This window comes from Nuphar pumila, chromosome 7 (genome assembly GCF_984573655.1).
Source record: "Nuphar pumila chromosome 7, dmNupPumi1.hap1.1, whole genome shotgun sequence".
Lineage (NCBI taxonomy): Eukaryota > Viridiplantae > Streptophyta > Magnoliopsida > Nymphaeales > Nymphaeaceae > Nuphar > Nuphar pumila.
In genome coordinates, this window is record NC_143255.1 from 119,634,795 (window position 1) to 119,649,612 (window position 14,818).

The 14,818-nt window shown below is 38.4% G+C and overlaps 1 pseudogene; it reads right to left on the reverse strand.

Moving 5' to 3' along the window:
- Positions 1 to 610: 610 nt before the first annotated feature.
- Positions 611 to 2,878, reverse strand: LOC149833195 (cytochrome P450 86B1 pseudogene; annotated as a pseudogene).
- Positions 2,879 to 14,818: the final 11,940 nt, after the last annotated feature.

Here is a 14,818-nt window from a genome sequence, read left to right on the forward strand (position 1 = left end):
CATATTTTTTGGTGCCTTTTTCTTTTCCGATTCCAAGACCATAGATGCGTTCGGCGTGATCAATTTACTAGGAATTGCCAACCAGATCTTGTGTTTTCGTTGAGAAAAATAATATTTGGAGCTTTAAAAATTTATTAGAAACTTTGGACTCTTGATTTTCTGAAGTCTTGACCTGACAACTGGACAAAAGATTTGATTGATGCTAGTAGGGCATAATTTCAAGCCACCTTGGGGTTTCTTGGGTGTCGGTGACCACACCTGGGGTTTACCTGGCAGGGGAACAATCCCATTAAGTGTTCTTGGTGAGGGTTCCTCGTCAAGAAAACACACACACATCTAATACAGAACTCATCTATTAATTAATGATCCCACATCAAATCAAGAACGATCCCTGACTCACATTAAATAACACCAATTAAATCCAAGATGACTTAAACACATTAAATGAGTCACCAACAATACCGATTCTAGGTCCAACTTTAACATTGCATTCCATATTTTTATTGCAAATTGTACTAGTTGCTGACGACATCACATACGTAAAACTATTGACTATATTAATATTATTACACAAGAATAGAAACAACAGTAGGATACTCAAACTGCATTATTGAGATCCAAACAACATACAAAAATCACACTTTGCATGATTGCTTGTTGTATCATGGTGACTTTTACGCCAGTAGCTGTGTCAGTAATTTTCTAGGCTTGAATGTAACTTGCAGTCCATGCTTCATGTAAAGAGTGGTAGTTAACTTGGAAACCACAGGGTGATCCTTCACAATACAAACAGAGTATCTCAACAGAAGGGAGGCAGCAACCATCTTCATCTGGTTATAAGCAAATTTCTTTCCTAAACACAGCCTAGGCCCTGCATTGAATACAGCATACTTGAACACGCTCTCACTGACAAACTTCCCCTCTTTAAGCCACCTTTCTGGCTTGAATTCCTTGCAATCCTTTCCCCATATGGATTCCATCCTACCCATTGAGTAAATGGAATAAAGAATCCTTGCACCTTTTTTTATTATGTGTCCATCAGGGAACACATCATCTGTTAGTGCCTCTTTGAAGTCTATGGGAACAGAGGGATATAGCCTGAGGGACTCTGATAGTGCAGCCTGCAAGTACTCCATTTTCTTCAACTCATTGGATGTTAACACCATGTTGGTGATGCCCGTTTTCCCAGGATTCTCTCTTTCCTTGAGAATCTCGAGTATCTCATCCAGAATTCTGATTTCTACATCTGGGTTTTTGCTGAGAAGCCAGAAGAACCACGCCAGTGCAACGGAGCTAGTGTCTCTGCCTGCTAAGATGAAGCTGATGCAGAAATCCTTCAAGAAGTTATCGGAGTAGAGGGGATTACCAGCTTCCATGAGAGTCGATAAGAGATCGGATCGATGCGCTAAGCCCCCGAGTTTCTTCGACTCGATCCTTCGGTTTGACACCGTTTTCTCGGCGAATTCGTGGACGATCTTAACTTCCTCCTTGAGCTGTTTCTCTGAACCAACTCCAAAGTGCCTCATTCCCTTCCATATGTATGGTGGCACTGTGAACCTGAACCATGATTATCAAAGTAAGAAGGTGCTGCAAGAACTGATGCTCAAAGCAAGCGTTTAAGAAACGTTTGGTTGCATGAAAGGTGAACCGTCTAAGAATCATAAAAGGAATAAAATGTTTATTTACTAAGTTCATGTTTTTCCACTCGGAATAAATTTGAAATCTTTTTAGCAAAAATATTAGTCATCGTTAAAAATAAGTTTTTAATATATATCGAGTTAGTTCATCATGTTCATATATATTGGGAGAAGCAAGCTTTTCATTTAGAAAAAGTGAATTTCTCATAAATCTTCAAAAGCATGAATTAAATAAGCGTGTGGTTTTGCACTTCCCAATTGAACCAACTTTTTTTTATTTATAACCCGAATAAACCACCGCACCCGGCACGAAGACCTGGCTGTGCTGGCTCAGCCTGCCATACCTACGGTCATCATGATGGCAGCGTAAAACTCCGAGGAGGCTAGGACCCTGCCCCTGGGGCCTATGCTAGGCTTGTGCAGAGGGGCGACGCTCATGGGAATCGAACCTTGACTGTCCTTCTAGCAGCCAAGGCCGCACCCCACTAGGCCAACCCCCGTTGGAGCCAATTGAACTAACTTGAATGCAAGATTTTGAGGTATTAAGAAGTTTCAAGTAATTATGACCTGAACAAGGAATGCTCTGTGGCATGCTCAAAGGCGCACGCAAACGGCACGTCCGGAAGATCAATAGCCAAGCACCCTGGATCGATGCCGAATGCAGCCATACATATATTATCGAACGTGAAGCGCAGGAACACGTCTTGCAGGTCGATGGTCTCGCCGTCCTTGCTGAGCTTCTCTGCAAGCTTGATGAGCTTGTTGTGAGTCAATTCCTCAATGGTCTTGGCCGAGTACTCCACGAACCTTGCCGAGTGCATCTCCATGCTCGCTGCTCTCCTCTGCTCCTTCCACATGTCATCATCGACGTTGAAGATGCCGTTGCCGAGCAGCTCGGAGAACCTCTCCCTGTAGTACTTCCCCTTGGGGTAGTTCTTGAAGTTGGTTTTGAGCATGTACTCAATGTTGGCAGGGTCGACCGTGACGAGCCCATATGCACCACCCTTCCATATTCCCCAGTAAGGGATGGTTCCACCCCCTTGGGTAATGACTTTGGTGAGGTATTCAAAGATATCATTCATGTGCATGAAGACAGTGGGGATGCACCCAAATACAGGCCAGTGCATGACTCCTTTGCACGTGAGTCTGTTCATAAAGGAACTAAAAATGAAGAGGCCAACAAGCGACAAGGCAATGTCTGACAGAGTGATGCCCTTGAGGACCTTCACTAACACTTCCATCCATGACCCCCCTCCCATTGTTTTGAGACACTCTAAGTAGCACACTGCTGGGAGCGTCTGGTTGCCTTTGGTGTTTGGTCTAACTCAAAAAGTTGCCCTGCACATAAATAGAAGAGAGAGAGAGAGAGAGCTCACCTGTTTGGTTGACCTCTCACCTGTTTGGTTGACCTCATTTTATGTGATTAGTTGGAAAACCTAACAAGCCCATCTTTTAAAGCTACACATTAAAATTAAATTTTATATGGGGCCCAGTGTCTCTATGCCATCTCTCTCTCTCTCTCTCTCTCTCTCTCTCTCTCTCTCTCTCTCTCTCTCGTGGTAGATGAAGAGGCAATCCATTTTGCTTCTGATTGAATTATTGTGTTATTCAGTTTTTCATGTTTTAGCCTCTCATATAACTTTTCTTTGGCTTCTAAGAAAAAAGAGAGTACTTGTTTATTCATTTCATCCGTTCATTTCTTTGCTAGAATTAATATCATTTAATGGCTTGGTTTGACTGGAAATGATTAAGATCAACTTGAAAAGGAGGTAAAGATAATTGGATCTATAGTGGACAATGACATGGTGCTCCTTCGAAATTTTGCTTTCATATGCAGAAAACTTTCCCGGGATTCGCTACAATATATTATGAGAAACATCATTTTCCAAGCTAAATCAATCTTAATTGGTACATCACATATATAGGATGATTTTTTTTTTCTGATGAACGAAAAGAATATCAATTAAAAGAGACCTCTGCATAGGTTGATTCTGATATATACATTTAGCTTAAGGAATGCTCTTTATATGCTCAAATTCCAAGCTTTTCACAAATCCACCAAATGATTATGAAAATAGCATTTCTTGCATTGGTATTTCGGCCTACTATATAAGAGTCATCAAGATTGGTCAATATAATAAATGGTGTGGTGCAACAAGGGATGTCAATTCCAAAACATATCTAGACTTTCAGCTTCGTGTAATGACTTTATCGTCATTTTCTTAAAATAATGAAGAAATATTAGTCTCAAGCTTTAGGTATATTTCTTAGGACCCCGTTTGTTTCACCCATTTTACACAAGAAAATGGGAGATTACGTAGGTGAAACAGACATCGCAACTCCTTTTTCTTGTGAGGCCTACAGTCAATAAGGTTTTCTATGCATTTAATACCTAATTCCATTTTCACCACCCCGGTGAATGGATTACATATGTTTTTTTTTTTCATACTTGGGATGGCCTTATCATCATGGGATGCCTTTCTCATGGGGAATATATATATATATATATATATATATATATATATATATATATATATATATATATATATATATATATATAGAGAGAGAGAGAGAGAGAGAGAGAGAGAGATGAGTAGCTCCCACATCATTATGTCCCAGACCGACCCACATCCCTTTAGAAAATATAGTTGCATATATATATATTTTGCTTAATCCAAAGCTTTAGAATTTAGATGTGATATCTATAGTTCATTTTAGTAGAAAACATGTATTATCATGTTTAGATGTGGTTTTAGATAACTAAAAGATTTAATAGCTCATATATATTGCACTAGAAACTCGATTAAAAAAATCAAGGATTCTTGTTAAAATCGATTGATTTCAAAGTGTGGTTTTTTTAATAGGCTAGCTGGGGTTAGGCAGACCCTTACCAGATATCTCTTAAGCCCCATGTAGCAGAGGGATTCGAACCTGGGCCTTCAGCTTGGCACAGGACCCTGCTTACCACATGGATACCACCTCGGTGGTTCAAAGTGTGGTTTTTAGCGAATAAGGAATTGATAAATACATGTGCAAGTTTGAATTAAGCAATAAAACTCAAGGAACTATGTTTTCTAAAGATGCGTCGGATAACCAGGGATATAAATGGTGTTGGAACCACTTCTCTCTTTTATATATATATATATATATATATATATATATATATATATATATATATATATATATATATATATATATATATATATATATATATATAGAGAGAGAGAGAGAGAGAGAGAGAGAGAGAGCATTCATCATTCAACATTACCAAAATATATCCACCAACAGAATATTGGATGATAGAGGAACATAAGAGTAAGATGGCCACCATCTAGATGGTGACTTTGCAGTAGATCCAACCCCCGATCTCTACTATGTAATTTAAGAGTCAGATACACATCAGACATAACCCACTAACGTAGCCTTCCAAAATCGAATTTGATGCCCCTGAAAAAGGTATTGTTTCTTTCAGTCCAAATCACCCACCATGATGAAAACAACCATACCCGCCACAATAATCTCTATTTTTTTGTGTCGTAAAATCATGGGACCAAGCAAGAGGTCCCGAATAAAACGAGTTTGAACAGACGGTGCACCCCAAGTTTGAAAAAATAGGTCTAGAAGTACCGAGCAAAACCAAAATAGGTGAGTTGTGTCCTCTACTGCTTTCTCACAAAGAACACATGGTGGGAAATTGAAGCCCCCGTTTCCTGACATTAATCTAGGTTTGAACACGATCTAGAAGCACTAGCCACGCCAAAGCTTTTGCCCTTAGAGCGGGCCCCTTACCCCATATACAATCAGTGGAAAACCAGTCCATCCCGGATAGCAACAAGCTTAATGGAGAACCTATCTCCGCTCGCCATGGTCCAGTGAAGCCACGGGCGACCATGGTCAGGCCTAAGATCCCTGTCAGTGAAGGAGCGAAGTGTTTTCCGGCACTCCAACCAGAGGGACGAATGGCACACTGAACTGAGCGTCGAAAGAAGGGAGTCAAGTAGACTATCATATTTTTGCCTAACAAACGTAGCCCAAGGAGATAGAGATGTAAAAGCGACCCATGCCCACTTTAAGACTAAAATGATGCTCCTCTTTCTCAGAGCCGGAATCTCCAAGCCGCCTCAGGCTGCTGCCAAGAAACAAACGAGTAGTTTTTGTGAGACGCATTCTCAGACCAAAGAAAGTACGAAAGCAAGCGGTTAATCGTCCGTTCTACTGTCGTCGGTATAATGGACATGCTCATACAAAAATCTGGTAATCTGGCCAAACATGACGAATTAGCGTCAATCGTCCTGCAAAAGATAAATATCGAGCCTTCCAAGACGACAATCTCCCTTGCACCCGCTCTATGAGAGAGAGAGAGAGAGTTATTGGAGTTAAGGACTTTTATGCAAATAACCATCCCACAACCGATTACCGGTGGTGATAAAGTCGGCTATCAACGAAGGAGTTGGACCCAAATACGATGGTGAGTAGGGCTGGGAAACAAGCCAAGCTGCTTGTGACTCTGCTCATGTTTGGCTATTAAAGTGTTCGTTCAAGCTCATAAAATATGTTCGGCAAGCTAAATATAAACTATAGGTACTTGGCTGAGCTCGACTCGTTTAGCTCGAGCTGATTATGAGCTCGAACTTGGCGCGGCTCACCCACAAGAATGACTAAGCTTGAACACTTAAAGCTCGTTTACCAGCCCTAAGGCTGAGACATAATTTGGACTTGTTTAGTGGGTCACAGTTGCTTATAATGGCTTAGTGGGCCAGGTGGCAGATGGGACTCACAGCCGACTGATACCAAACTGGCCCTGCTCACATGGTTTTTCTTTCCCACCTGTCCAATGAAGACCTAGCTGGTGGATTCCAACTAAATCATGTCTAGGCAAAACATCCAACTGACCACTTTCAACTTTCCGGAATCTGGTAATTATTACAAACTTTCGGCTATGAGAAGTTGAAGAATTGGATAGGTTTCAAAATCTCATATCCAAATTCAATTAAAAGCGGAAATATGATATAGTATATGCATCGGATCAGCTAGTTTTAGATGGAATTGAGTGTGGTATCTTGCATCCAAGTCTGAATCTGAATGCAATTTTGCCATATATATCCAGCTATGTTGAGTTTGGCCTGTATCCAATCAGAACCTGAACCAGTCACATCTGCACCTCTCTCTCTCTCTCTCTCTCTCTCTCTCTCTCTCTCTCTCTCTCTCTTCCTTTTTTTTTTGTTATGACTAAGCAAGCTTGGTTGGTCTTGGACCTGCATCCCACAGGCTCTTACACACACAATTGGTCCAGAAAACTACTTGTCGGGTTCAAAGGTTAAGCCTTCATTGAAACAATTAATCCTGATTAAGGGTCTCTGTCACCCATATCTTGATTAGACCTGATCAAGGGGTGTGTTTGAATGCCACGGATCATTAGGGAGATCCACCGACACGTGGATCAAGGAATGAGATCTGACCCTCAAATAGTGGAGAAGGATCCAACTGGAAAAAATACTTCCCAAATCCATGGATTTAAAGCGTGGAAGAGAGGGTTGGTGGGTTTTCTCAATAGATATCTTCAGATCTTGGTCCGCAGAGTTCATTGGATATAATTTCAAATCCATATTTTTACTTTAGACCATTTTCTTGTATTAGGTCATTTCTAATAGATATTTGATCCAAGTAATTGATCCATGTATATATCTCATTTTAAAAGTTCAGTAGGTTTATGATTTGCATTTCTAGTTAGGTGTTCATTTAGATATGAAACATAAATCATCTGAGATTGTGATATATCATCTATATATATAGTTGAGTTGGGATTTTGAGAATATTAATTTTCTTTATTTCAGTTATTTTTCATTAATTCAATTACTTTTATGTTTTCTGTCAGTTTCCTGCAACTTCTAGTTATTTCTTGCAATTCTTTAGTACTAAATAATTCATGGTGGTCAATTTCCTCGCCACCACTGATCGAGGTTACATCAGCTTCAAAACCTAATGTCATCAAGCTTTAGAATTAGCACCAGTGCCTGTTTGGACCGACAAGCCAACCAGGTCCAATTGAACTTAAAATCGAAAAGGAGTTGCTGCTTTTGCAGAACAAGACTTCTTTCCTGTGGAAGACTGTACCTGTATGGAAGATAGAACACATAAATATGGCTAAATAATAATGTGATGTAGTGTACCTTTATGGTGATTTGATATGGAAGATAGCAGGCATGTATTTAATACAATAATGTGATGTAGTATACCAATCTAATATAAAACTAATGCTCGAGGAAGAAACGTACACGGAACGAAGTCTTATGGAGTTATCAACTTCTCAACCATATCGATTATCTATATTTTGTTATAGCTTTTTCTAAAATAAAATTTAAAAACCAATATGTTCTATGCAATTTGGATGTATTTTACTTCTTGTATTTGCAATTATTTTGTTTTATAATGCTTGAGAATGAAGAGAGTGGTTTTTTTTTTTATTCTTCTTTTTCTTATGTTATCAACAAGGGGGGGCTCCGCATGGCTGGTAACAGCTGACAGTGCACGCCTCCTTGTGGTGGAACATTGTAGGATTGAATAATAACCGGTGGGGGTCTGCCTAACACCAGCTTGTCTTAAAAAAAAAACTGTTATGTTATGTTACTGTTGGGTTTCGTCGATCGGGGTGTGCGCAGAGATGAAAGCTCCAGGTCGTCAGAGGAGAAAGAAAAAAATTAAAAGAAAGACCAAAAACCGCTGATCGCTCGAACTCATCACCAAAAACCAAAACAGGGAAAAAGTGATAAAGGTTAGTTCAATATTCCTTTTTGGAACCAAAAAATCATATTCCGGTGCGGCCAGAATAAGTAATTGGAGTTCAGGATACAAAAAAACTAAAATAAATAAATAAAAATTATACCAAAAGTTTTGTTGGAATTTGACGAGTTTGGGAAACCCTTCACTGAGAAATCCCTCTTTTTCTTCGAGAAATCCCTTTTACTGGGAAACCCACTTTGCTTTGGTATCCGGAGGATATACCTCACCGGAAAAACCACAACAACACCCATTGGCAAGTGGTGTTGTCTGAGTAAGATGATTGGAGGCAGATTCATGCGTTCCCTTCGATGGAAGGTCTTAGAATCGTTGGCTAAATCCGACGATTTTACCTGAGAAGAGTGGCTACGAGGCAAAGGCCAACCCCTGACGGATGGTCATGCTATGTGCTAAAAACAAGCGACCTTTGCAATCGGCATCAGGTGTTGCAGGGAAGGTGGAGGAAGCTTCGTTGGTTAGTCGTGACCTGCGATCCACTAGACGGTGGTGCCGAAAGAGCGTCAGAGTCAGAGGAGACCTGCATTCGCATTAAACCTATGTGACAAGCAACAACAGTGGGAGGACCTTACCAAACGCTTGAAGGTCTTCCCGTTGGACTGTAACGTTCCAAAATTTTAACCCAAAAATGGGTCATTTTTTTTTAATGCTAGGACTTATCGATGGCATTGCTTCAACCAAAACACTAAGGAGCTCACTTAAGCGCGCAAACGCGAGTGTCTATTAGCCTACTAGAACTGAGTTTGAGAAAGAGTCAACCACAAATAATAACCCCATTATCAAAGAAAAAATAAAAATACAGTGAAAAACATTTGTTTTAACTCGATTAAAACTTCGGGTGGGTTACAGTACCACCGTAGCATCCCGCAACTGCTTCAACTTGTTCACTCATTACTTCTATGTGTATAAAATATAGGGGTCAGTCTTCAACGAGTCTCAGTAGAAAATATACTAACAAAGCATGTATACACAATATATATATTCAATATTAATTCAGAATAGACACATGTATAATTACAACAATTAAACTCGAGTAATGTATTGTTCAAACATGTCATTAATTAAACATTAATATCATCAAGAGCATACTTTTTACACAGATATAACATGGATGAAACTTTATAATAGAAAAGTGTAACTACTCGATTAATCTATTGTTTCTTTTGCTTACCAACCCTATCGAGTATACGAAGGATATCTGACCACTTGGAGGTTTATTATGATATGTATTTTAATTTTTAAGTGACTAATTGAGTAAGGTGCCCACAAGAGTGGTCAACAACCAAGAGAAGCTCTTCTAATGGCCCAAACCAAATAAGACTGATTCAATACTTTTGTAGAAGACATAGACATACCACCTAGGACAAATATTAGAAATCCGATCTCCTAACTTTGAGAACTGTGAACTAACTGAGCCATTGACACTCAAAGCATGATAATATCTCAATTGTCTACAGGAGTTTTGTTCTACCTACCCCCTCCAAAATAGACTTAGAATTTTTAGTAACATATACCCTTGTGAGATATACTCAGAATCTTGAATTAAGGTAATCTTTATTAAGGCACAAGGATGCCCCATTCCATTTAGTATATCATGGTTCTCTTCTGGAACCAATGCTCGATGTGCACTCATAAGCATACATAAGGATTTCACAGTCTCATGCACAACTATAACACATGACATATTTTGATTTGGTATTAACACTACATGCCATACAAATATTTATTTTTGTATACATGACACCATATTCATTTCTTAAACCACAAATTCATTCATCAACATGTGTATGCATGCATTTTTATATCTTATAGCACAATAATCATAAGTATGTGCAACATATTTAATTTGTGCTCTCATAGCACTAAGTTGGTTCTTCAAACCATAAGCTCGTTCAGGAGCATCCACTTGTGCAAGCATGTATATCATGTCTCATAGCATATAATTACAATATGTATATCATCATGATGCATACCATAACATCACATTGTATATCATAAACTCATGTTGTACGTCATATTATCATGTTGCATATCATGTTATCATACACATATTTAATTAAGCATGCAATTCATTTTAACATTGTACCAAAAATCTATAATATATGAATTAATACATGATTCCAAGTAAAGGCATAACCGTACAACCTCATTAGGCCCACACACTATACTCTACTAAGGTGTATGTTCATCTGATCAAGCTCTAAGACTCATTCATGTTTAACTGGTTTACTTTCTGAACTATAACATGTATGCAAACACAAGTTTCAAACTTGGAACTGCATGGATAGAATTTATCAGTCAATGTAAATTCTATCATGGCCTAAATACAATAAATTTAAATCTAGGTTTTTTATTGTAGATGTGCATATGTGTTAGCTATTTACAGGCAAAACCTAGGTCCAATCTCATTTCATATTAAGGATAAATAAATCTTTTACTAAAACATGTTTTCTGTTCATAGAACAGACCTGTCCGGTTCAACATTACTGAAGAAGCATAAGTCAACGAAATTACAGATTGAAATAAATACTGTAATTTTTATTGTAGTGAGCTTAATGTGTCCAATACAAGATAAAAAAAATCAAGTTTAAACTCCATATTAGTAGAAAATTCAAATTTATATACTACAGTCTACTTATGTTTTTAGATACATTGTGTTTTAAAGGACATAAGTTTTATTACTTGTGCATATTGCTTCTAGTTTGTGATGACTTAATGCATATATTGCTTAAATGCAATGCATTGAAAAAGTAGGAGTTGAATTATAGTTTTACACATGCATGTGAATATATATTTTTTGAATATTATGATAAATAATCATCATAAATCATACAAGTTATGGTTTGTTTGTATGAATGCATAGAGAGATATTTTCATGTATTAAAAGCTTATGAATGATATGCAACATGCTGTTATTAATGTTTTAGTAGTCATATTTATGACTATTTAAATTTAAATATACTAATATATGATGATGGTAGTTAACCTGATGAGAATTTAAGCTTGTTGCATGTGATAATAATGCACATGGATAGTGAGAGTATTGAATATAGTAAAAGTTTTGAAAAGTGTGAGTATTTGTTATATTTGGCAAATCATATTTTATCATTGGTCTATGAGTTGGCAAAATTTATAATACTCTATTAGTGTGTATGAGGACATGATGATGTCCTATGATATAGTCATGAAAGAGTCATAAGAACCTCATGACTAACTAAGAAAGTGAGACCTCAATATGATATATTTATTGAAATATAGGATTATACATTAAGTATTATGATTCAAACTATGACATGATAAGAAACCTATATGGTTATATGAAATTAGTGTATGCAAGAAAAATGTCATCTCTAAATTCATACCATATGTGGAAAGTATCATTGTTCATATAATGATAAAATATCATGTGACTATGTGAAAAATAACACATATTATGTGTAAAAAATATCAAACTTGAAAATAAAGAAAAGTGCATATAGCTATATGGAAAATAACTCATATAATATGTGAAAACCTTATACTTATACCTGAATATAAATGATGAAAATATTCACATAACTATGTGGGAAATAATCAAGAGTATATGTGAAAACCTCGTACGTGAAGATCAAATGATGAAAAAGTTCACATGATTATGTGAGAAATAACTCATAACATGTGAGAAAAACATCATTGATATAACCCAAGAAATTGTTCATAGTTATTCGGTGTATGTTTTATTATAAAGTGTTATATGTGATTCATAATGCACCGATTGTGATATAATATGATTGTTCGCCTTGTATGACGAAGTGAGAGATGTTGGATATAGATAAATGATCAAATGTGGCCATACACTCTCACATTGAAATCCAAAGAGCCACACAATGGTGGGCTCATAACTCACATAATGAGTTAAAATGCTATTATAACCTAATGAATGGGATTAAAAACCTCATTCAAGGATGAAAACACTACAAGAAAAATGTTATTTAGCGACAGAAATAATCCATCACAAAGTTGCGACGAATTAGCAAGAAAAAATTATCCGTCCCTAAAATTGGAATTAGTTGTGGAATTAGCGACGAAAAAATTTCATCACAAACGTCATCGTAAATTTGCGACAGAGTAGCGATGGGAAATTTTTGTCTCACACTCCGTCACAACTTCACGACAGATGAGCGACACTATTTTTTTATCGCTATTCTGTCATAAATTGGCGACGACGTTTGCGATGGAATTTTTTTGTCGCTAATCTATCGTTAAATTTCTCATAAAACCCTAATGCGAGCCCCCTATTTTTTCCCTTTCTATTTCATTCATCGCACATCCCCGCCCTTTCTCTGGCCCTCCCTTCTTCCACCATCCGCATCACTCTGCATGCCTCAAGGCGTTGCTCACCCTGCATCACTTGCCTCACCGCCAAATGCACTTGTTCCTACATGCATTCAAGCTGCTTATCTTACTATTTTAGTGTCAGTACTGCCCATGCACACACTCAATTTTATAACAGGAGTTTTATTTCTTTTGTTTTGCTCTATACAGATTTCCTGGTTCTTAATTCTGGATAGAGAGGCCGAAGCAATTACACAGATGTAGTGTCACTTTTGAAAGTGCATATCAGCCCTATTATACTCATAGATGATGTGTAAGACAGTCTCATTGTGATTATGACTGTTGCTCTACCAAATCAAGCTTTCCTTTCTTGTGAAAACTCCATTCGAAAAGAGGACATGGACTATGCTATTAGTACAGTGTTGCTCTCAGCCCAACGAAATAAAATTGCACCAACCGATATACACAGTTTAAATTTTAATCAGGACACAAGTTGGACTGTGTAATGGTAGTCCAACTTAGGTTCACGTTCACCCATTACCTGGTGAAATACACTCAGCGTGAACCCCCACAACTGCAGCTTTTATGTCCTGATGTAAATACCGTCCATGAATACGTACCCAAATCAAGGAACACGAATTCCCAAGACATGATACTCAATTTGAAACTATGAAGTTAATCCCATCAAAAACAAAAGACTAAGAATCCACAAGAGAAGAACCAGTTCCCGTAGATACCATATTCACATGCTTCTTTTTTTTTAAAGGAAAAAAAATGCAGATGTATTGGTCAACAATCAAGTCGTGGGGGATCCGATCCATAGTTCGTTTCCCCCCTGAATCTTGAAAAAAAACAGCCCTCTAAGGGTGTTCCTTTGATTCTCATCACAAATCCATATACGGAATCGAATCCATATTCGATTCTTCACACATTTTCAAGAGAAGCACTGTACCTTAGCCCGACGCTAGGTGACTGCTACAACCGGGAGAGGTTGATCCTGATTGCCCAGAGAGAGAGAGAGAGAGAGGGATGAGGGCACGGTAAGACCTTCCTTCCCTCTAAATCGCAGAAGAGGAGATCGGTGGTAACTCCCTGTCGTCGAGAGAGAGAGAGAGAGAGAGAGAGAGAGAGAGAGAGAGAGATGAGGGTTTGGGGGAAAATAGAGAGATGAGGGGGGAAAGAGAGCGAGGATGAGGGGGGAAAGGTACCAACCTGTTATTTTGAAAGAGGATGCTCTCCGAAAATGGCGGAGGCCATTACCATCTCTCTGGTGGTTGCGGCCCATCCTCCCCCCTCTTTTCCTTGCGATCAAAGTTAGGGTTCTCTCTGAACCCTAACGTCTGCTGCAGAAAATTGGGCAACCCTTATCGGGTTGCCTTATTAAAACCTCCCCTCCTCTTTATCGTTTTAACGAGCAGGCCGGGTCCAGGTCTGCGACTCAGGATCCAAACCCGATCGCGGTTCTGAACCCACACTTCCCACTCGATATGGATCCACGGATTGGATCCGAATGGATCTAATCATAGATCCCCTGAAAACTCCTGTATAAGGGTTATTCTACCTATACTCTTAAGGATGTTTTCTGGGTCTCAGATCCAAAATGTGGATCCCAGGCCCAAAAACCTCCATTAACAAATAAGTTATAATAATATCCTCCCTTGTGTCCTTTCTCATTGAACTTCTTCTCAAAGTGAGGTGGTTTATATGTTTTCACAAAATTTTCGGGTCTTGTCATGGCAAGAACCTCATCATTAGACATGTGCATTCTAAGTCTTGTCTCTTCTTGACAAATTTGAGCAAGGGCCTCACTTATAGAAGAAGTGGTCCTATGAAATAAGGAAGATCTTACTTGCTCAAATTCCGGTCGAAGGCCATAAATAAAAGAAAAAAAGATTTTCTCTTTCGATTTGGATCATTCTCATATCAATAGTCGAACCTTCCTATTTTGGTTTTGTTACCTCACTCTGACAACAAAAGCTGTTGGGTATGGTCGACCCTCTATGACTGCCTCTCTTTGGCAACCGCTTGTCGTAGGGGTCTTCTCTGCTATGCAGCTGATTTTCTCAGGTAGC